Raw genomic sequence first — 22,444 nt, 5'->3', positions numbered from 1 at the left:
GGGAAACTTTCTTGATCAGTTTATTTCCAGCTCAACCAGGAAGGAAATAGTGCTGGAACATGATCTGGGGGATGAAGTGGGGAGTATTTGGGCAACAGTAATCACAATATCATTCAGTTCAGAGTAGTAATGGAAAAGGATAAGGAAAAGTCAAGTGTGAAAATACCCAACTGGAAGTGAACTAATTTCAGCAAGCTAAAAATGGATCTGATAGTTTGGAATAAAGCATTGGAAGGTAAAATAATAAATGAGAGATGGGAGGCCTTCAAAGAGCAGATAGTGTAGGTACAGACATAGACACATACCAGACGGGAGAAAAGGAAGAGAATCCAAAGCTACAGCTCCCTGGATGAATAAAGATATAGAGATTAAAATGAAACAGACAAAGGAGGCTATAGTAACTGCAGGATTGGCAACTTCTTAGAGAATCAAGTTGAATATAAAAAGTGAAGAATTGAAAAAGGAAGGTGGGCAAAGAGGCTCAGAATAGATTCCCTCACCAACATAAAATGCTTATCATTTGGACTGAGTGATTTTGACTGAGCACTGCCAACCTTAAGGCACTATATTTTCTTATCCTGTCCAATTTCTCTACTAGGTCCTCCTTTACTGTGACATTGGCAGAATCGTCCTTAATGAAGAGCAATACAAGGTACTCATTCCATATCCTCTGCTTCAACAACATATCCCAAAATGACCCCATCCCTCTTTTGACGAGAATAGGTTTGAAAGAGGTGGAAGAAATAGTGGATGTATTGATTTTGATCTTCCAGAAATCCTTTGATTCTAGTATAGTCCCAGTAAGGTAGCAAATGTAATTCCACTGTTCAAGAAAGGTGGGAAAGAAAAAGGGACCAAGGACCAGTTGGCCCGACTTCAACAATAGGGAAAATGCTAGAATCTATTATTAGAACATGGTAACAGGTTACTTAGAAAATCACAATATGATTAGGCATACTCATTGTTTTATGAAAGGGAGATGAGGTTTGACAAATCTATTAGTTTTATTAAGGGTGTAGCTGGTAGCATAGACAAGAGGGAACCAGTGGATATAGTTTAGCTGGATTTTCAGAAGGCATTCAATAAGATTTCACACATGATTAGAATTTACGGGATTGGGGGTAATGATAGCATAGATTTTTTTCTGCTAGTCAATCCTCAAAGTAAGAACATACAGGTTATTTTCAGGATGTTAGGGTGCAACTAGTGGACTGTTGCAAGGATCAATGCTGGGGCTCAGTTATTTATAATCTATATTAATGATTATATAAGGGGACGGCATGTGATATAGTGATGGTGATAGTTATGTAATAGTTTGCCAATGAAAGTTAGGTGGGAAACTAAGGTGAGGAGGTTGCAAAGAAGATCGAGTAGAACGGGCTCTGGAATTTTGAAGAATGACAGGTGATCTTATTGAAATATTTAAGATTCCAAGAGTTTGACAGGATATTTGCTGAGAGACTGGTTCCCCTGGCTGGAAAGTCTAGAACTAAGGGTATGGATAAGGGCTCTGCCATTAAGCACTAATTAAGCACTCAGAGGGTTGTGAATCTTGGAATTTTCTACTCCAAAAGGCTGTGAATGCTCAATGAACATAGTCAAGACTGTGATCGATAGATGTTTGGACTAGAAAGGAATCAAATGACATGGGGATCAAGCAGGAAAGCAGAATTGATGCAGAAGTTCAGCATGATCATACTGAGTGGCAGAGTGGGTTTGATGGGATCTGTGGCCTGCATCTGCTCCTATTTCTTATGATTAACCAACATAAGAAGAAACCAAAAGTCTTTTATAAACATACTATTAGTAAATTGATCATCAAAAGAAGGCCAAGACCATTGGGGACCAATGAGGATATCTTCTTATGGAGGCAGAGGGCATGGTTGAGGTACAAAATGAGTGTTTTGCATCTGTCTTCACTAAGGAGGATTCTGCTATTGTCACTGTGATGGAGGAGATAGTAAAGAAATTGGAAGGACAAAAACAAAGAAGGGGGACTTTAAAAGACTAGCAGTACGCATTGTAAAAAAGTGAACCAGTTTCAATGAGATACAATCTAGATTGCTGAGGATAGTAAGGGTAGAAATTGCAGAGGCTGTGGCTACAATCTTTCAGTCCCACTTAGAAATGGAGGTGGTGCAAGAGGAGTGGACAATTGCAAACGTTACACCCTTGTACAAAAATGAGATGGGGGAATAAGCAGGCAACTACAGGTAAGTCAACCTAACATCTATGGTGCGGAAACTCAAGAGACAATAAATCAGACAAAATTAATTGGCAGTTGAAAAAAGCATGGGCTAATAAATGTTGGAGAAATCACATTTGATGACAGATACAAGTGATAATGTAATAGACGGCAAAGTAATGGTAGATTTGTTCAACAAATACATTGGGCGGAATCGTCCCAGATTTGCACTAAGTGCAGTAGCGGGTGGGAAAAAAAGTATTTTACCCGCCGGCTGCATTGGCAGTTTTTCATGTCGTATCGTCCCAATCAAGCCACATTGATCATGCACTCCTGAGAATCATGCTGGGTCATTGGTGGGTGACCTCTCATTCGCCTGCCATGCCATCACCTCACTGCTCCCTCACGCTGGGTGCCATTTTAAAGCGCAGCTGCGCATATGCCTCTCAGTGCTTGCAGCCCAGGGCTACTGCACAGAAGACATAGCCCTGAAAGGCAAAAGATTGCAGTTCCCTGATTCAGCGACTAGTCCTGGAACACCTTTTGGACGCCGTGGAGGCCTGCTGTGATGTCCTCTACCCCCACTCTGGCTCTAGGAGGGGCAGCAACATAACCAACACGGCTTGGGAGGTGGTGGCTGGTGGTCAATGCCCTGCAAAAGACGGCAACCGCCCAGTGCCGAAAGAAGATGATCTCCTTCGCTCTGCCAGGGTAAGTCATTTGTTTCATCACTCTCAACTCTCACACTCACAAACCCATCACATCTACAGGGCTGTCATTCACTGCCCAGTTCAAGGGACATCACCATTCACTCTCTCACACACATCTTCATTGTCCTCATCCCATCCATGGGACCACTCACCACCCACACATTCCAAGCATACTTATCATTTGGCCTGGCAGACGTCCTGCTTATCCTCTCTCCATCTGTCTTCATGCAGGACACACTGGCACACTACATGAGGGAGAGGTTGCAGACTGCTGGAGGAACGCCCGACATCAAGGTCCTCACAGACTTTGAAAATAGAGTCATACAGCTGGCCAGTGAAGATCTGGACCACTCCTGTGCTGATGGAGAAGTCAGCGGTGCTCAACCAAGTGAGGATTCAGCAATGCAACATCCATTAGACAATCATGCTGTGAGAGGTGTGTCCTGTTTCACAGGCCACTGCCATGCATGAATCACCTCTCCTTGCTTTCGTAGGCACATCTAGGAAACAGCTGAGCGAGTTCACGACCAAGGTCCTCGACTCAAGCCCCGAAGGCATCTCAGAGGAGGAATCTGCTGAAACTCTAATTGAAGACCAGTCTGAGCACTCATCCACACCCTCTACCAGCACAGAGGCTCACACCTTGGTGGAATCAAGCTTTAGAATAGACTCAGGGCCAAAATCTGGTGAGCACATTGCATTGTCCGATCCACAGCAGGTGGTGGCATGGACTTCCCAGGTTTCTGGCACTCAGAGGACTGCTGGAGGCTAGAAATCTGCCGAGTACGAGTCAGATGACAAGTCTCCGGACTTGGTCATACCTCAGTTGCTGGAGCTGCAAATGCAAGTTTGGGAACATTAGGAAGGGATGTCTGCTGCACTTGTCAGATTGCAATGCATGATGGAGGAGTCCATCTGCCTTCAGTCTGAGCTGATAGTGCCAGCATGCCAATGCACCAAGGTCAACACCGGTAGGATGGCTGCTGCCATGGGGACCTTGGCCTAGGACATTGGTCCTGCACTACTGCGCTTGCTGAACTCCATTGCAAACGCCATGGTTGGCCGCCAACAGTGTCAACGTGACAGGGGTGCAGGGCAGCTAGATCTCACTCCAGCTTCCCCTTCTCTTCAAGCAGTCAGCCAGGGGTTCTCAGACACCCATGGGAAGGACGATCAGCAGGTGCACACCCCAGGGCCATCCACTAGGTGACTCCTGGCCCATCCAATTCCCCTCTTCTGGTGACCCCAGCAGTTCCAGCTCCACAGGCCAAGGAGGGTGCCACTGTCACACAGCAGGACCTGAAAGCAAGCTGGGGACCTCCAGGTCTTGTGGGTTAGCTAAGAATCTCTCTTGGTTAAGTCTGAAGGCCCTGTAATGTATCCTGGAGAATGCTGGCCACCACTTGGATGGCCAGAGTTTAGTGCTGCTCAAAACCCCACTCACCTCTGCCCCATTCCACCACTCCGATTGGAAGCAGCTTTGTTCACTGGACTGCATGCTGTTCTCTCGGCTCAGGCACAGCCATTCTCCTAACCCACGCTGCGAGGTGGCACTGTTAGCTTGAACCATGGGGGAGACTGGTCCAAACCTGAATGATGACATTGCAAGGAGCTGTGAGCACCTCCACCAGTGACTGCTCCATGGCCAGCTTTCACAAGAAGATTGTACAACTTGGCCAGGTGTCCAATTATTCTGCAGTCTAGTAAAACATTCATTTGTTTGCAGTCTGTGCCTGAGGGCTGAAAAGCTCTGGAGCATTGGTGGCACTTTCAGGTCTCTGCATTGCTTGAGTGGGCAGATAATCTAGAGGCCCGGCTCCAAGCATGGCAATGTGAACTGGCTTAGCTGCGGGGGAACGGTTACTTTATACAAGGTTTCCCTAATGTTTGGCCACTTCCCTCCCCTGCCCCCCACTACCACCCCAGATATGCTTGTGCATTAACATCAACTGCTCTGCAGCCCTTGCACCTCCCCAACTCGCCTCAAGTGCAGTACAGCCCTTCCCCCCAACAGCTCACCTCAAACGCAGTGCAGCCCTTGCTCCCCCAACTCGTCTGAGCCACAATGCACCCTTGCCCACCCCTAACCTGGCCCAACAGCTGTGCAGCCCTTTCCCGTTCCACAATTTGCCTCAACCATAGTGTAGCCCTTGCCCCAGCATCACACTGTCAGCTAGTCGGGAAAATGCAACTTGCCTGTGCCCTCACCTGAATGCGTGGTGCCTCAACTTTGAGGTTCAACAGGTGACCCTCACAAGTGCTGCGCAACATTGCTGTGCACTCACCTCTGAGTTCGAAGTGCAGCTCGCTAGGTACATGCCTTATAAATGCTGTTGCAAAACATGTCGGTATGCAATCCTGCTGACATGCTCGGATGATCCAGCGTGGTTGGGTGGGGGGATGAATCCAGCGAGCTGGGCTTACAATGATATGCAGATGTATTACAATGAAGTTCCTGAAGTGTGGCGACAGGAAACACAACCCATCATTGATGGGCAGTGCGGACGATTGAAAACTGGTTTCACGGCATTGTGAAACTGATTTTTGGCCTTCCCTTCATATTGTTACTCATGCCTGCTATGACGGCCGACACCAGCATGCAAGGAGAATTCCGCCTTTTGTACCATTTTCACGTTAGAGAAAGAGAATAGAATAAAATATGATCAATAAAAAGAGAAACTAAACCTAAATCAAGGCAAGAAATTTAATGGATTCAATAACTCCCTGTTTCAAGGGAGCAGGATAATTTAATGCACAATACAATTGTTTGCACACTGGGTTTCATAGGCCCTTTTGGCATTATTAGCTAATAGATTAAAATTACCCAGTATAATTTTCTAATGTAATCAAGAAATAGAGATGGTCGTTGAAAGTAATGCCATATATTTTTCAGACTGGTGGGAAGGATGCAGTGGTGTCCCCCAGGGGTCAGTGTTGGAACTACTGCTCTTATTGCAATATGGACTTGGCCATGCAGTGTAGAATTTCCAAGTTTGCAAATGACACAAAACTCAGAAATTTGGTAAAAATTGTGAAAGATAGGAATAGACTTCAGCTAGACATAGACAGGCTGATGCAATGAGCAGACATTACAGTAAATTTCAGTTGTCTAGTGATTATTTAGAAAATGAGGGGAAAGAATGAGAAGAGATAACATGAACTAAGTAGTACAATTTCAAAAAGTGAGTGTAAATCATAAGGCTTTGATGGTGAGAGGACAAGTTGAGAAGGCGATTAAAAAGGCTAATGGAATCCTTAGCTTTATAAATAGAGGCATAGTGAGTGAAAGCAAAGAAGTTATATTAAACCTTTGTCTAAAAAAAATGGTTATACACCAGCTGAGGTACTGTGATCCTTTCTCAATACCACGTGTAAGAAAGGATGACAAAGCCTTGGAGAAGAGATTTATTAGAAATGTTACCAGGTATGTGGGACTCCAGTTATGTGCGAGAGTAGAGATACTGTGCTTGCAGAGCAGAGAAGGGGAAAGAGGAGATGTGACTAAGGTATTCAAAATTATGAAGGGCTTCGATTGTGTGAATAAGGGAGAAAAGCTATTTCTAGTGGCAGAAGGGTGAGCAACCAGATTAATTGGCAAAAGAACCAGAGGCAACACTGTTTGGAAATAGAGATAGTTTAAGTAAGTTAAATATGTATTTGGGTGTGTTAGGAATAAGGTATGTATTGAAGCTTAAGTTTAATTTGTAATTGTGCATTTGAGGGTTGAAACCTGAGTTTTAGTTTCACTTGAAAAGATGCCTGCATTTTAATGAGATTTTATGACTCTTGAAGGGGATTTAAAACAAACAAGGTAGAAAAAAAACTGTGCTTTTGCCTAGCAACAGGGGTCTAGAGAGGGAGGCCCCACACATACACAGACAAATAAACCGAAAGCAGTTTAAGTTCAGTTGGTCAGTGTGCTCTAAAGCTGAAAGGAGATGCCAGCAGAAGCAACATAGGAGAAGGTCTGATAGCAAGTCCCAAACTAAAGTTGGAAGGAGCTACCAGGAGAAGCTGGATACAAGGAGCAGATTCCAGAAACTAAAGAAGAAAGTCCCAAAACCAAGGGAGTGGAACAGGAAAAGTCCCAAGAGGACAGTTAAATCAAAGGACAAACAGAAATCTGGAAAAAAATCCTGTTAAGCGAAATTAAGAGTGATGAGCAGAGAAAGGCTCCAAGCTTAAAGGGGGAAACTTGCAAGATGCAGATTTAAAGCAATATAGGCTTGAAAAAAGCCAGAAGATCCAAGGAGACAGCTGAAGGTCTGCAACTCTTTACAATGAGGATGTGAAGCAATGGTGTTCTGTTGGTGCAGTTGAGCATTTGAGAGTGAGTGCATAGAAGGAAGCATGAATGCACGTGGCGATCCAGGGGAGGGGGATATCAGAAGGAGAGTTCAAAACCTTGAAGGTGGACCCTTGAGGAAGGCGCCTGAGAGAAAGTATCATTTGGGAGAGGATTCCCAAGCAGGTTCTTCAGGAGCGGAGATTGGAAACTCTCATGTGAAAGATGGAGCTCAGTGAGGCCAGGTGCTCATGGTGTGACAAGCATCTGGGGGAAGTTGATGAAGTCATTTGTTTGAGGTGGCATCTGTCACTTGGTTTCAGAGTGTGGTGTGCCTGACCACAGGTCATCTACAGGTTTTCATGGACTGTATGCTCTAATGTCCACAGTAAGTACAAGATAGCTTTTATAACTTGTGTTATCCTTACAGGTCTGTATATATCTGTAAAGGGTATTGATGGTTGAAGATGTATTGTAACATAGTTAATCTTTGCTTGTTTAATAAATGTTTTATTCTTTTGTTAAAAGTTCATCAGCTGACTCCTGTGACTCTGTTCAGTAGCCACTCTCCACATTTCCAAACATAAAATAAAAGGTCGGGTGTATCAAGCTGGGTTCCACCCTGGAATCTGGCTTGTCCAGTAGTAACATCAGCTGGGGTCATAACAATACAAGGAAACAAAATGAAAAGTTGAAGAATAGAACTGGGGCCAATCTTTACACACCTTTATATCTACTTAGAGGTATGCATTAAAACCATACACCTCCTAACCCAACAAACACTGTTTTAGTTTGTGTCTTTTTATAGGAGTCTAGTGAATGCCCAGACAATTAAACAATAAATATGCAATTGACAATACTCCAGCTTCTTCCTTGCTTTCCTACAGCATGCCTCTACTTGTAAAGCTAAGGAACCCATTTGCCTTTTTATATTATGAGCTGAAATGCACTGCCTGAAAAAAGAGTGGTGGATGAGATTCAATAACGATAATCCAATTCCCTTTTGAGTATTATTTGAAGTGGTAAAAATTGCAGGCTTGGGGAAGAGCAGGGAGTGGTACTAATTGATAGTTCTTTTGAAGAGCTCATTCAGCACTGTGCCAGCTGTATGTGTTGTACCATTCTATGTTTTGATGGTAGGAGTGCCAAGATGTTACAATAGTGTTCTAGACCATGACCTTGAAATAGCAATGTTCTCTAAACAAAAAAATCATTTGATTAGTTCAGCCATGGTGTACTGGGACATGTAAACATAGGAACAGGAGTAGGCCATTTGGCCCATCGAGCCTGCTCCATCATTCATTAGATCATGGCTGATCATCTACCTCAATGCCATTTTTCCACACAGTCTCCAGAAATCTATCAATTTCTTTCTTGAACATGCTTGATGATTGAGCCTCCACAGCCCTCTGAGGTAGAAAATTCCAAAGATTCATCACCCTCTGAATGAAGAAATACCCCTCATCCCAGTCATACATGGTCCTTTCTCTTTATCTGAGATTATGTCGCCTGGTTTTAGACTCACCAGCTAGGGGAAGCATCTTATCTACATCCACCCTGTCACATCCTGTAAGAATTTTGTAAGTTTCAATGAGGTCACCTCTCGTTCTTAAAAATTCTAGGGAATACAGACTCAGTCTCCTCAAACGGCAAACTTGCCATCCCAGGGATTAAATTGATGAACCTCCGTTGCACTCCCTCTATTGCAAGTATATCCTTACTCTGGTAAGGAGACCAAAACTGTGCAGAATACTCCAGGTGAGGTCTCACCAAGGCTCGATATAACTGCAGCAGGACATCTTTATGCCTGTACTCAAATCCCCTTGGATGAAGGTCAACATACCATTTGCCTTCCTAATCGATTGCTGCATCTGCATGCTAGCTTTCAGTGATTTGTGAACAAGGATACCCAGGAACCTTTGGACACCTGCACTTCCTAACCTCTCAACATTTAAGAAATGTAAAGATAATTAAAAGTTGACTCGTAGGCCATTCTTGTTCTTCAGAATGAGTGTCATGCAGGAGGGGATAATGAGAAAAAAAATATCCTTAGCTAAGAAGTCTCATTCTCAAGCTCAACCAAAAGAAAATGCAATTCCTGATGCAAAAAAGAATGGTTTGTCAATTTGTACTTTACCCAGGTATGTTTAATGCAGGCATAAAAATTAAATGCATGAAAAACATCTTTCTGTTAGTATTATTCATACCCAATATACACAACTAGTCACTGGCACCCAAATTTAACCACAGATAAAGCAACCAGATTTAACCACAGATAATATTTGAATTGAGTGGCCCCCCCACATGTAAAGCATTAAAATAGTCACTTTTATAGTAGTTATTAGTTATCTTTGGCAATGTACTTCATAAGAATCTCACTAAATGCAGTGAGAAGCAAAATATCAGCACTCACATTGCAGCATTTCTCACCTTTCTGCAAAGTAAGTTTATGGTGTGGTTTCTTGAGAGTTGCAAAGAAAAAAAAGAAGGGGGAGGCAGTGGAGTAGCAGTAGTGTCATTGGACTAGTAATCCAGAGACCCAGGCTAATGGTCTGTGGACCAAGGCTCTTTAGACAGCAACTTCCAAACCTATGACCACTACCATCTAGAAAGACAAGGGCAGCAGACACATGGGAACACCACCACCTGCAAGTTCCCCTCCAAGTCACTCACCATCTTGACTTGGAAGTATATAGCTGTTCTTTCAATGTCGCTAGGTCAAAATCCTGGAACTCTCTTCCTAACAGCACTGTGGGTGTACCTACACCTCAGGGATTGCAGCGGTTCAAGAAGGCAGCTCACCACCACCTTCTCAAGGACAACTAGGGATGGGCAATAAATGTTGGCCCAGCCAGTGAAGCCCACATCCCGTGAATGAACTAAAAAAAATATAATCACAGAAGCTGGTGGAATTTTGAGAACTAATCTCAGTAATAGTGACTATGAAACTATTGTCAATTGTAGTAAAAACCCATCTGGTCCACCAATGCCCTTTAGGGAAGGAAATCTGTCATCCTTACCTAGTCTGGCCTACATGTCACTCAAGACCCACAGCCATGTGGTTGACTCTTAACTGCCCTCAAGGGCAATTAGGGATGGGCAACAAATGCTGGCCTAGTCAGTGACACCCACTTCCCATGAAAGAATAAAGAAAAAGCATTCTTATTATCAAGAATCTCAAAATTGATGGGATTAATAAGCATTAGGCAGCTCCCAATAGCAAAAAAATTTCAATGTACAAGACACAAACTTAACTCACTTTTTTATATAAATCTGTTAGCTTGAAGTAGAAGAGCCGACAGGACAGACACCCAAATCGAAGATAGGGACTGAGGCCTGTGGGACTCGCCAACAGTGAGAAGGCATTCATTCTGGGTCTTTCAAAGTTTGCTACCCATGCCTGCAAGAGAAACACAATTGATATACTGTCCCTTTACAGGTGAAGTGTCTATTTTATAGAGCTCTAATCTTTCCACTAGTCTCCCACTGGGCATTTATAGACAGGCTACTCATATTTGACCTCCGTTTCCTTAAAGGTTTTTTGCTTTTTTGGCTGGGACTATTCTAAAACTACTAAGCTAATTCAAGTAGTTTTCCAATGTTGAAAAATGGATTGTAAAGATCAAGAAGGTTTTTCACTCACCTTTCTTTCTAAATGTCTCTTCAGTCGTGTTAAAGCCTCTGTTTCTCCACCTGGCCACACAGCAGAAGGCAAACCTTCAGTATCAAAACCTAGTTAAACAAATGGTCAGGGATCAATGCAATTAAATAAGTATCCAGGATTCAACTTGTGATTAAACAAATAGTTAAGATTTGGCTGATACGTAAGGCAGAATTGTCCCAGATTTATACTAATTGTGGTAGCGAGCTGGAAAAAGATAGTTATACCTGTCGTATCATCTGAAACCTGCCTCTTAATCATGCATTCCTGGGAAACATGCTGGGTCTCTGGTAGGTGACCTCTCATTCGCCTGCCATGCCATCACCTCGCAGTTTCCTCACGCTGAGTGCCATATTTAAAGTGCAGCTGCACATACACCTTTGTGCTTCCAGCACAGGACTGCTGCACAGAAGACATGGTCCTGAAAGGCAAGAAGACTGTATGCCTCCCCCGATTCAGTCACAAGTCCCTGGAACATCTTTTGGATGCCATGGATGTCCTCTACCTTTGTCCTGGCCACAAGAGAGGCAGTAACATCACCAATTCAGCTTGGGAGGTGGTGGCAGCAGTGGTCAGTGCCAACGCCCTGCAAATGAAGACAGACACCCAATGCTGAAAAAGGGTGATTCATCTCCTCCGTTCTGCCAGGGTAAGTCACTCTCCTCATCACTCTCAAACCCATCACACATCCACAGGGATCTCACTCATTGCCAGTTCAAGGGACATCACATTTGCTCTCTCACACACACCTTCATTGTCCTCATCCTGTCATGGGGCCACACGCCACCCACATATGCCAGGCATGCTCATCATCTGGCCTAGCAGGCATCCTGCTTGAACTCTTTCCATCTGTATTCATGCAGGACAAGCTGGCACACAATACAAGGGAGAGATCATAGACTGGTGGATTGCTTGAAATCAAGGCCGTCACGGACTTTGAATATGGAGTCAAACATCTGGCGAGCAAAGGTCTGGACTGTTCCTGTGGTGACAGTGAGGTTGGCGGTGCTCAACCAAGTGAATATCCAGCAGTACAACATCCATCAGACAACCATGCTGTGACTGATGTGTCCTGTTTCACAGGCCACTGCAATGTACTAATTATCTATCCTTGCTTTCGCAAGCACATTCATTAGGGCCTCCGCTGCGTCTCCACAACAGGAGCCTTATCACAGAGGGTGTGTGCGTTGCCATCAGCCAGACTGTAGTCAAACGTTCACAGATGCAATGTGCGGATCTATGGTGTTGCACCACTGCATGTCAGCATCATCCTCTACAAATCAAGAACTACAAGGGCCTCCCAAGCATGCCTGCCTCATCTGGCCAGTGCAATATCCTCATGGCCTGCATCCTCGCCTTCGAGGACCTCCTCATCCTCATCCCCATTGACATCCTGCTCATTGGAGGAGAGACACGCAGCTTCTCCATCTCATCCTCAGCTAGCTCCTCTCCCCATTGCAGTGCCAGGATGAAAGGGCACAGCAGATGACGACAATGTGTGACATACTGCTTATTGAAGGACTCCACCAGACCGATCCAGGCACCAGAACATCATTTTCAACATCCCAATGATTTGCTCCAAGGTGTGAGTTGCAGCATGTACCTCATTGTACCTTCTCCCTGCTGCACTCTGAGGCCGCCGCATGGATATCATCAGCAATATCTTCTGTGGGTAGCCCTTGGCCCTGAGGAGCCAATCCTGCATCCTCTGTGATCCCTGGAAGACGTCATGGATCCAAGAGCTGCTAAGGATGTAGGAGTTGTTGACACTCCCTGGGAACCATGCGCAGACCTTCAAGGATGCAATTGTGGTGGTCGCACATCAGTTCAACATTCAGCAAGTGGAAGCCCTTGTGATTGACATAGTTGACTGATTGTTGCCACAGAGATCTGAGCATCACGTAACGACGGCACCCTGCATCTGTGGGAAACCGAAGATCTGGACAAATCCCAGCACTCTTGCATCCTGGCTTTCTTGGTCCTGGGTGAAATGTACTAAGTTTTGTGAAGATGGCGTCTGAGATCTCATTGATGCATTTCTGGGTGGAGGCTTGTGATTTCCCACAGAGGCCATCTATGAAGCCCTGAAAGGTCCACTGGCATAAAAATAAAAACCGCGGACACTTTCATGGCCACAGGTAGTGTATGCCCTCCATGTCCCCGTGCTGCCAAATCCTGCAGAAGGTGACAGATGAGACTGACCAGTTCCCTAGGCATGCGCAGTCTTTAGCAACACCAGTTCTCAGTCATCTACAGGAATGAAAGGTGGCATCTATAGACTCTGGGTCTAGCTAGGCGCCGACCAGCAATGGCTCGCTGTGGCTCTTCAGCGCTGTGAACAGAAATCTCAGCCACCCCTTCTTCCTGAGGGTGCTGCTCTTCCCTCTGTCTAGCCAGGTGCCTCTGTCGCTCTCTTCTTTATCTCCACTCTCTGTAAGCCATGAGGCATACGGCTATGTTGCAAGGTTCCTTGCACGATTAAAGAGATAGACGTGTGGGTTGGCTTGGGTGTTCTAAGAACCTTTCTTGGTTAAGTCTGAAGACCCTTAATGCATCCTGGAGAGTGCTGGCAACCACTTGGATGGCTACAGTTTAGTGCTGGTGAACTCCACCCATCTCCCCCACACTCCACCTGACCGATTGGTGGTAACTTCACCTTCTGGACTGCATGCTGTGCTCTCAGCTCAGGTGAAGGCATTCTGCTAACCCGGACTGCAAGGCTGTGCTGTTAACTTGAACCATGGGGGAGACTGGTCCAAACCTGAATGATGACATTGCATTGGACTGTGAGTGCCTCCATCAGTGACTGCTCCATGGCCAGTTTTCACAAGGAGATTGTACAACTTGCGCAGATGTCCATTTGATCTGTAGTCCACCAAAATGCTCATTAATTTGCAGCCTGTACCTAAGGGGTGAAGAGCATTCAGTAATAGGTGGCACTTTCAGGCCTCTGCATTGCTTGAGTGGGCAGATAAGGTAGAGGTCCAACTTCAAGCATGTCAATGTGGTTGCACTTGAACAGTCTCAGCTTGGATTCAGGTATCATTCTAGTAAATCTAAGCAGCATTACTCCAAGGACAGCATATCCATCCTGAGATATGTTTCCCAGACCTCAATACTGTACTCCAGGTCTGGTATAACCAGGGCTTTGTATAGTGGTTGCATGCTTCTTGTATTCTAGTCCTACAGATCTAAAATTCAAATTCAATTTACGGTCCGTTGGAAATTCATTTTGGGTACATTGCTTGCTTAATAAAAGAAATTACATATAAATGAATAACAATAATAAAGGAAAGAAAATTATCCTATAACACAAGCCTAACTGATTAAATATATATTGAAAACTATTCCAGTACATTAATCAATCAATGAAACAGTAAAACCATAAAATTGACAAGGAATAAAGAAATGAGAAACATCGTGAGGGCATATCATCATTCATTCATCAACTTAAATTATTATTAAAAAAGTTCAAGAACCAATTTGTCCTACATATGAGGGATTCTAATCTCTTCCCTGAGCAAATCCAACAGTAATACTGAGACAAAGGGTGTTAATGTTACTGTTAATATTATTCTTTACTTTTGTCAAGAGTATTTTGAACAAGTGAGAATCACCTATCATTTCATTAGCCTTTTTGATTATTTTTCTGTTCATGACATTTCAATGATCTATGATCCTCCCCCACCCAAACTCCAAAAGGCTCTTTGGACATGACTATTTCTAGCTTTGCACTATTTAGAAAGTATTGTGCTATCCTTTTTAGATAAAAAGATGAACTCACACTTGCCTACACTACACTGAAATCTATTTTACTTTTCACTTTTTAAAAAAAAATTGCTCACAGGATGTGTGCATCGCTGGCAAGGCCAGCATTTATTGCCCATCAATAATAGTCCTTGAGCTTAGTGGTGAGCCACCATTATGAACTGCTATGTCCTTGTGGTGTAGGTTTACTCATAGTACTGTTAAGAGAGGATGTCCCAGGATTTTGCCCCAGTGACAGTGCTTCTCCACCACCTAAAAAGGACAAGCACAACAGGTCAAGGGTTTGGAAGGTGTTACTGAAGAAGCCTTGGCAAGTTGCTGCATCTTATAGGTGGTACATACTGCTGCCACTAGAGAGACAATAATGGGGGGACTGAATGTTTAAGGCAGTGAACATGGTGCAAATCAAGTGGGCTGTTTTGTCCTGGATGGTGTCAAGCTCCTTGAATGTTGGACTTGCTCTCATCCAGGCAAGTGGAGAGTATTCCATCACACTCCTGACTTATGCTTTGCAGATGGTGGACAGGCTTTGAGGAGTCAGGTAGGGAGTTATGTTATTCACCACAGATATACCAGCTTTGGCTTGCTCTGGTAGCCACTGTGTGTGTGTATGTGTTCCTGGTCCAATTAAGTTTCTGAATAATGGTAACCCCCCCAGGCTGCTATTGTTAATTTATTAATATCTTTTATTTCATGCTTTCATCTACACTGCTTCCAATGCCGCCAATCTGTATATCATCAGCAAATTTGGATATGTGAGTCTCTACCCCATCTTGAGTCATTAACAAATATGGTGAATAGTTGAGGCTTCACAGATCCTCGTCGTGTCCATTATTACCATTGTATCTCCTGTCACACAGACAATTTCCTCATCAGGTCAATAATTTGCCTTCAATTCCATGACCTTCGATTTTAGTTAACAGTCTTTTAGTTAACAGGCACATTAATCAAGTGCCTATTGAAAGTCCATCTCAGTAACATCCATAGGCATTCCGTTATCCATTGTTTTGATCACCTTTTCAAAAAACTCAAATCAGGTTCTTCAGACATGACCTACCTTTTAGAAATCCACGCTGATTCTTTGATCAGCAAAAACATTTTCAAGGTGTTCAATCACTCTATCCTTAATAACAAGCTCTAGTAATTTAATCAGCAACAGATGTTAAGCTAACAGGTCTACAATTCCCTAGCTTTTCTCTCAACTTTCTTAAAGAGTGGAGTGATATATTCAATTTTCCAATCTAAAGAAACAGTTCAAGAACCAAGAGAACTTTGGAAGTTTACAGTTAGAGCATCAGCAATGATCTCACCTCCTTCCTTTAAGTCTGGGATGAAACTCATCTGGTCCAGGGGATTTGTTATTCTTTTGTGCCATTATATCTTTTGTTACTGTTATTTTGTTTACATTAAGTTCAGAAATTCTCTGATTCAGTATTAGTTTCCTTGGGATGGCCATCCTTTCCTCTACTGTAATTATTCAATACATCCACCATTTCCTTATTTTCATTTATAGTATCACCATTATCAATTCTCAAGGAACCTACATTGTCCCTGACCATCCTTTTTTATCCTAATTGTGTTACATTTGATTATCTCTGAAAGTTTCTTTTCATACTCATTATTTGCAGTTTACCACCTGTTTTGTCACCTTTTGTTGCCTTCTCTCATTTGCACCCAAAAAAGCTTTTCTAGGTGGAAATGAGAGAAGGCAAAAAAAAGAAACATAGGCCCTATCTTAACTAAATAATGCAACTAAGTTTGTCATGCATACCAAGCTCCTCCAGCGATGGGACTCCATATTTCTCATTATGATCATCCAATACCAATATCGTACATTTTCCAAGTCTTCCCTCACTAATGGTTTCCACTGGTGGTTCTGGAGAGTCCAACTGACTTATCAGAGTCTGGAATCGTTTATATGTTAGTGGGGGTTGTTCTCCATTTAAATTAATTATTCTGGAAGAAACAACATGAATTCGGCAAACAACAAATTAATCTTTGAGACTACCGAAACAGATTTTTTTGCCACTACCTAGTTTGAAAGGTTGAAATGTGTCTGAAGTGTGAAAACTCATGCTTAAGCATCTCTAAACCAATATACTAAGATACATCCCCAAATCCAGCTCCTGTTTGCCCAACATTGAGGGTATATACTCCTACCACAAGTGGTAACAGCTAAGAAGCATTGGCCTCCAAGTATGTTTCATGAATAACAGAAGCAGAATATGCTAGAAATACTGAGCAGGTCACCTGTTGAGAGATAAAAATAGTTAAGGTTTCAGGTTGATGACTTTTCATTACAACTGAGAAATGTAACTGGATTTAAGCAAGCACAGAGGCAGGAAAGAGGTGAGGGAAGAAAATGAAAGGTTTGTGATAGAGTGGAAAGTCAGAGAGATTAAATACACAAAAGGGATGACAGGTGCAAGACAAAGGAGGCGGTAATGACGCAGATGAAGAAACAAAAAATGGGATCTTGGTCCTTTTTAATATGTCTTAATATATGCTTCAGGATATTGTCAGCATTTAACCAACTGGTACAGCAGTGGATACCAACAGAGACCCTGCATTACAGACTGCAAAAGGATTTGGATTTAAAGGCCACAGCAGAAATAAAGTCATAAGTCTTTCAGATCTATAAATTTTGTCACAAAAAAAAACATTTCAGTTATTTCCAGATGCTTTTTCATTTTTACAGAGAAATGTTATACAAAGAAATAAGACTTGGCAGTCAGGAGGGAAAAAACTGGAACTCAGGAACCGAGAGGAAAGATTGGAAAAGAGCAAAAAAAATACTTGAGTTGAGGCAGCCCTGGGCTTATATGTCAAAAATGTTACAGGCAGACAATTAAGGAACTGTGATTTTTGCCACTGGATGACTGGATCAATTTACTGTTAAATATCTGAGGAAAATCATTATTTGATGAAGCAATGTTTAGCACTGGGCCTACTAATTATACTACTGTTATTGTACTTAAGTTTTGGGTTCAGACATTCATTAGGAGATTTTAAAATCTTAACAGGAACTTGCTTGCACCTAATTTCCAACACATCTAATATTTTGGATAGTCTTAATTTTACAGTGCCAAACATTCTCTCTACTTCTCCAATGGTTTAAATACTTAACCGAGTACATACTTATCTAGGTCATACAACGTGTGTGAAATCTTGACAATGACCTCAACTCCAGCTTCACTAGCCAGCTTCTTGATGGCTGCATCTCGCTCCTTACCAAATGGCTCAGAATCATACTCGAATGTCAAACGGTTAATATTCCATTCCTGTTAAATTATTGAACAATGAACCCATTAGAACATTAGATGAATTAGCAAAACCTGAACTAACTGAAATAAGTTCAAAAATATTTGCAACACTTTGTTAACAGTTTTTCTCATGTGTGCCATTATTTTTGAAGTTCAATGCCTTGCCCTTAGACAAAATTTTTTGAAAATCATGGGATCACTGCTGCTCAGTTGTAAGATTTGTCAATCTGAGGAATTGGTCCAGTTCCTGGCTAGGTGGCCGGCAAGAAGAAACTTGCTCATCTTCAGCCCAATTTTTTCCAAACAGAATTTTAATTTAAGTGAATCTGCTGATAAGATTTATTTGAGATATTATTTTTCTTGTTCTGTATAGTTAGTTGGACCAAGGTGAGATTTGATTATTTTACAGACAATAACTGTTGCAAAGTAAATTTAAGAATTCATATCCAGTCTTGTCTGATTAAAGTTTTCAATCCAACTTTGAAAAGACTGGAAACATTACATAATATCCTGTTCAGGTCTCAGCATCAATGTTAATTAAGGGTACTCCGGGCAACACTGATATCATGGTGATTGGTTTTAAGACCATAAAGACGTAGGAGCAGCAGTAGGCCATTTGGCCCATTGAGTCTGCTCCGCCATTCAATGAGATCATGGTTGATCTGATAATCCTCAAATCCACTTTCCTACCTTGTCCCCATAACCCTTGATTCCCTTACTGATTAAAAATCTGTCTCTCTCAGACTTGAATATATTTAATGACCCAGTCTCTATAGCCCTCTGCAGTAAAGAATACCACAGATTCACTACACTCAGAGAAGAAATTCCTCTTCATCTCTGTCTTAAATGGGTGACCTCTTATTCAGATTATGCCCTCTGGTCCTAGATTCTCCCACAAGGGGAAACAACCTCTCAGCATCAACCCTGTCAGGAAGGATAGAGGAGCTGAATATTATTTAAAGGAGAAAGACTGCAGCTCCACCCTTCCTGCCAAAGTGCATAACCTCACATTTTCCCGCATTCCCACTCATTTAATCTGTCTATATCCCTCTGTAGACTCTTTTGTGTCATCCTTACCACTTGCCTTCCCACCTATTTTTGTGTCATCCGCAAACTTGGTGATAGTGCATTCACTTCCCTCATTGAAGTCATTATTATGTATTGTATATAATTGTAGCCCTAGCACTGATCACTGTGGCACTCCACTAGTTACAGGTTGCCATCCTGAAAATACCCCCCTTATCCCATCTCTCTGTCTTCTATTAGTTAGCCAATCCTCTATCCATGCGAATGTACTACCCCCAACGCCATGGGTTCTTATCTTATTATGTAGTCTTATGTGCGGTATCTTATCGAACGCTTTTTAGAAATACAAATATATTACGTCTACTGGTTCCCCTTTATCTATCCTGCTTATTACCTCCTCAAAGAATTCTAATAAAGTTTTCAGGCATGGTTTTGTTATACATTACCCGTAGACTTCTTTTTAGGCTACAGAAAGAAGGGCATCCCTCAGTGACTTGTTCAAAATATTGTTGGAAAGGTATTGTGAGGCCAACATTGTTTTATGGTTCTAGACAGCAAGAGCAGAAAACATCCATAAATTCCCTTCTCTGATTTGGTCAATGCTAGGACACTGGCTTTCAATTATAGCTATCAATGTTCATCTTCAATGCAGCCATGGTTGATATTCCCAAGTTGGAAGCATTGGAACAGACAAACTAACCCCTCAACACCAAATGGGCTGGGAACCTAGTATTCTGTTAAAATCATATCTTGCGATCACTGGATAAGACAAACTGTTGGCAGGGAGTGGCCATTAAAAATATTCAAAAGCAAGATGGACAGATATTGAAACTGGGAGGTGACACTGACCCAGACTGAGGGCACTGATCCAAATTGAGGGCCAGTCAACTTAAATACCAATGATATTTGAAACAAGAGGTTGGCAAAGACAACTTGGAAAAGTCAAACTTCCAAAATAAGAATTAAAAATTCACAGGTCAGTGCTTTGGAAGCTATCCCTACTGGCAAAATCAAATCTGCAGAGACCAGTGAAGTTGCGAAGGCTTGTTCAATGTGCTGAGAACCATTGTTCACAAATCCTTACCTACCACTACTCTTTAAATCAGAAAATTTAAGTAGTAATATGAGAAAGCACAAATGTAAGAATACAAACTCTGGAACTTCAAAGGAATAGATTGAAAAAGAGAATCAAGATACCAAGAAACTTAGTTACAGTAAATTTATAGGTGTGTAATATGTGTGAGTTTTCTGTATGACTAACAAGAACTTACCTTGAAAAGCCTGGGAAATACATCAGCAGGTTGCCCATGTATAACGAACAACCGGGAGTTTAGCTCCAGAAGGCTAGCATCTAGATCTTCCAGACACTGCAGCAGGAATCTGATGAATAGAAGTATAGTGTTTGATTGCTTTCTTTTACTTTGGAAACAGTAGCAAAACAAATCTTTAGCATTATGCACAGCCTGAGCACAGACAGGAAATATAGTGAGAAAGATCACATGCTGGAGATAGAACCCAACCACCCTTCCTTCTGTTGTAGCACATAGAAGGAAACTAGCGGGTTCTGTTACTAATGCTCAAACATCCACATCATATTTTCTTTTCTGCACTTAACACCAATGTGGTATTACAAAACTCATGACAGTGGCATGAACATATTTTTCATGTCATCAGAATTAGTATTGTCAATGTTATCATTGTTTAAAGTGATTACTTACACCCGCAGATGGGCAACAGTCGTAGCTTCCTTCCTACAAATGCAGATGAGGAAGGCAATGAACATTTACTAAGGTTTAAGTACCTAGTTTGGGTTCACAGTCAGATAACTTCTAACATAAAGCTTGATCGAAATGAGAGTAGAAATAGTTCCACACAGTACCGTGGGAAATTATTTCAAAAGGTTGGATTTTAAAAATCTAGTTTTTCTCAGAATATTTATATCATGAACAGAATTGATGCCAGCACTGAAAGAATTAAGACATCCATACACTGTCAAATTTATTTTTAAAAAATTAACACATGCAGTCTAGTACCACTTTCCATAAGATTGGAATAATAATCCATGCATAAGATTTTCTGGTACATCTCCCTAAACAATTGCTTCATTCGTACAACGTCAGTCTCACTAAGATTGATGATAACTCCGATGAGGGCAGAGTAATTTGTCCCAACTGTTTATTGACATTTAAAAAGCAAATGAAGCAGGATGATTTACTATTCAATGTGATAAGTGCTGAATCAGAATCTAGTATCCTGTTAAAATCATATCTTGTGATCACAAGATTAGAATTGGAAGCTAGCCCTACTGGAAAAATCAAATCTGCAGAGACCAATGAAGTTATGAAGACTTGTTTGATGTGTTTGGGTCAATGTCCTTAATGGCCATTCCCTGCCAACAGTCAAACTAAACTTGGTCCCCCAACCCATTTCTCCATCACCTGTCTGGATAATAGAAATCTGAAATAAAAACAGAAAATGCTGAAAATTCTCAGGTCACATAGCATCTAACTGTTCAGGCTGATGGCCTGACACCAGAACCAATTCAAGTTTAGAGATTGATCAGGTTTTTAGTAAATGAGGAGGCAGGGAAGTTGGGGCAGTGGTGGGAGGGGAAGAAAAGGGAAGGTTTGTAGTAGACAGGGGTGATTAAATAACAAAAGGGGTGATGGTGCAAGGCAAAATGAGATGCTAATGGAACAAGTAAAGAAACAAATGATGGGGCTAAGAGGTATAAATGGGGATAATAGAATTATCAAGAGCTGCCAGCAGAAAAAAATGGGGACAGAGGTTGTGACCTGAAATAGTTGAACTCAATGTTGAGTCTGGAAGGCAGTAAAATGCCCAAATTAGAAGATGAGGAGCCTTTCCTAGAGTTTACTTTGAGCATAAATACATTATTCAGTATTCCAAAGCCTTAAGCATGCTAAGCACTTTGCAAATGCTCTTGGGCTCTCTCCTCCTCAACCTTTAGATCTGAGACTACTCACACCATCCGCACACTCTCTCCCTCTCTCACACCAACCCCAGACTTGTGTGACCACCCATTCCCCATCACACATGACTCCAACCCAATAGTTCACTCTCTCACTTCATGGCTCACAGCATCTTCAAGCAACTGCGACAGGATTTCACCAGCACATGCATGCCCTTCCCATTCCCATTCTCTGTACTCAACCAAAGTTACTGAACTATCAGCCTGCATCCAGATCTCCATGATTAGTAATACCAGAAAGTATTTCACACATTGATGCAAATCAATGAAATATGGCTCCTCCCATAGGACTTGCATTTCCAAGTAAAGCATTTTTGTTTCCCTTCAGTTCAGCAGCAGAATGATTAGCAGTACTCTGCAAGGTGGGAGTACTAATACTGCTTGTTTGTCTTGACAAGCCCCAGTTGCACAACAGTACTAACATAAGCAGCATGCCTTACATCCAATGTGACTTGATAATTCAGACTAAAATTACCCATGTCAACTGATTATTTTTTCTACCTTCATCTTCAGAGCAAAGAGAGGATATGAGAAAGCTCTGGCTGGTAAAAGTA

At 42.2% G+C, this 22,444-nt stretch overlaps 1 pseudogene; it reads right to left on the bottom strand.

Annotated features, from left to right (window-relative positions):
- LOC121282424 overlaps positions 1-22,112 on the bottom strand; it is a 54,910-nt pseudogene extending 32,798 nt beyond the window's left edge.
- Positions 22,113-22,444: the final 332 nt, after the last annotated feature.

This window comes from Carcharodon carcharias, chromosome 9, assembly GCF_017639515.1.
Source record: "Carcharodon carcharias isolate sCarCar2 chromosome 9, sCarCar2.pri, whole genome shotgun sequence".
In the NCBI taxonomy this organism is placed as follows: domain Eukaryota; kingdom Metazoa; phylum Chordata; class Chondrichthyes; order Lamniformes; family Lamnidae; genus Carcharodon; species Carcharodon carcharias.
This window is presented reverse-complemented; position numbering and strand designations above follow the sequence as displayed.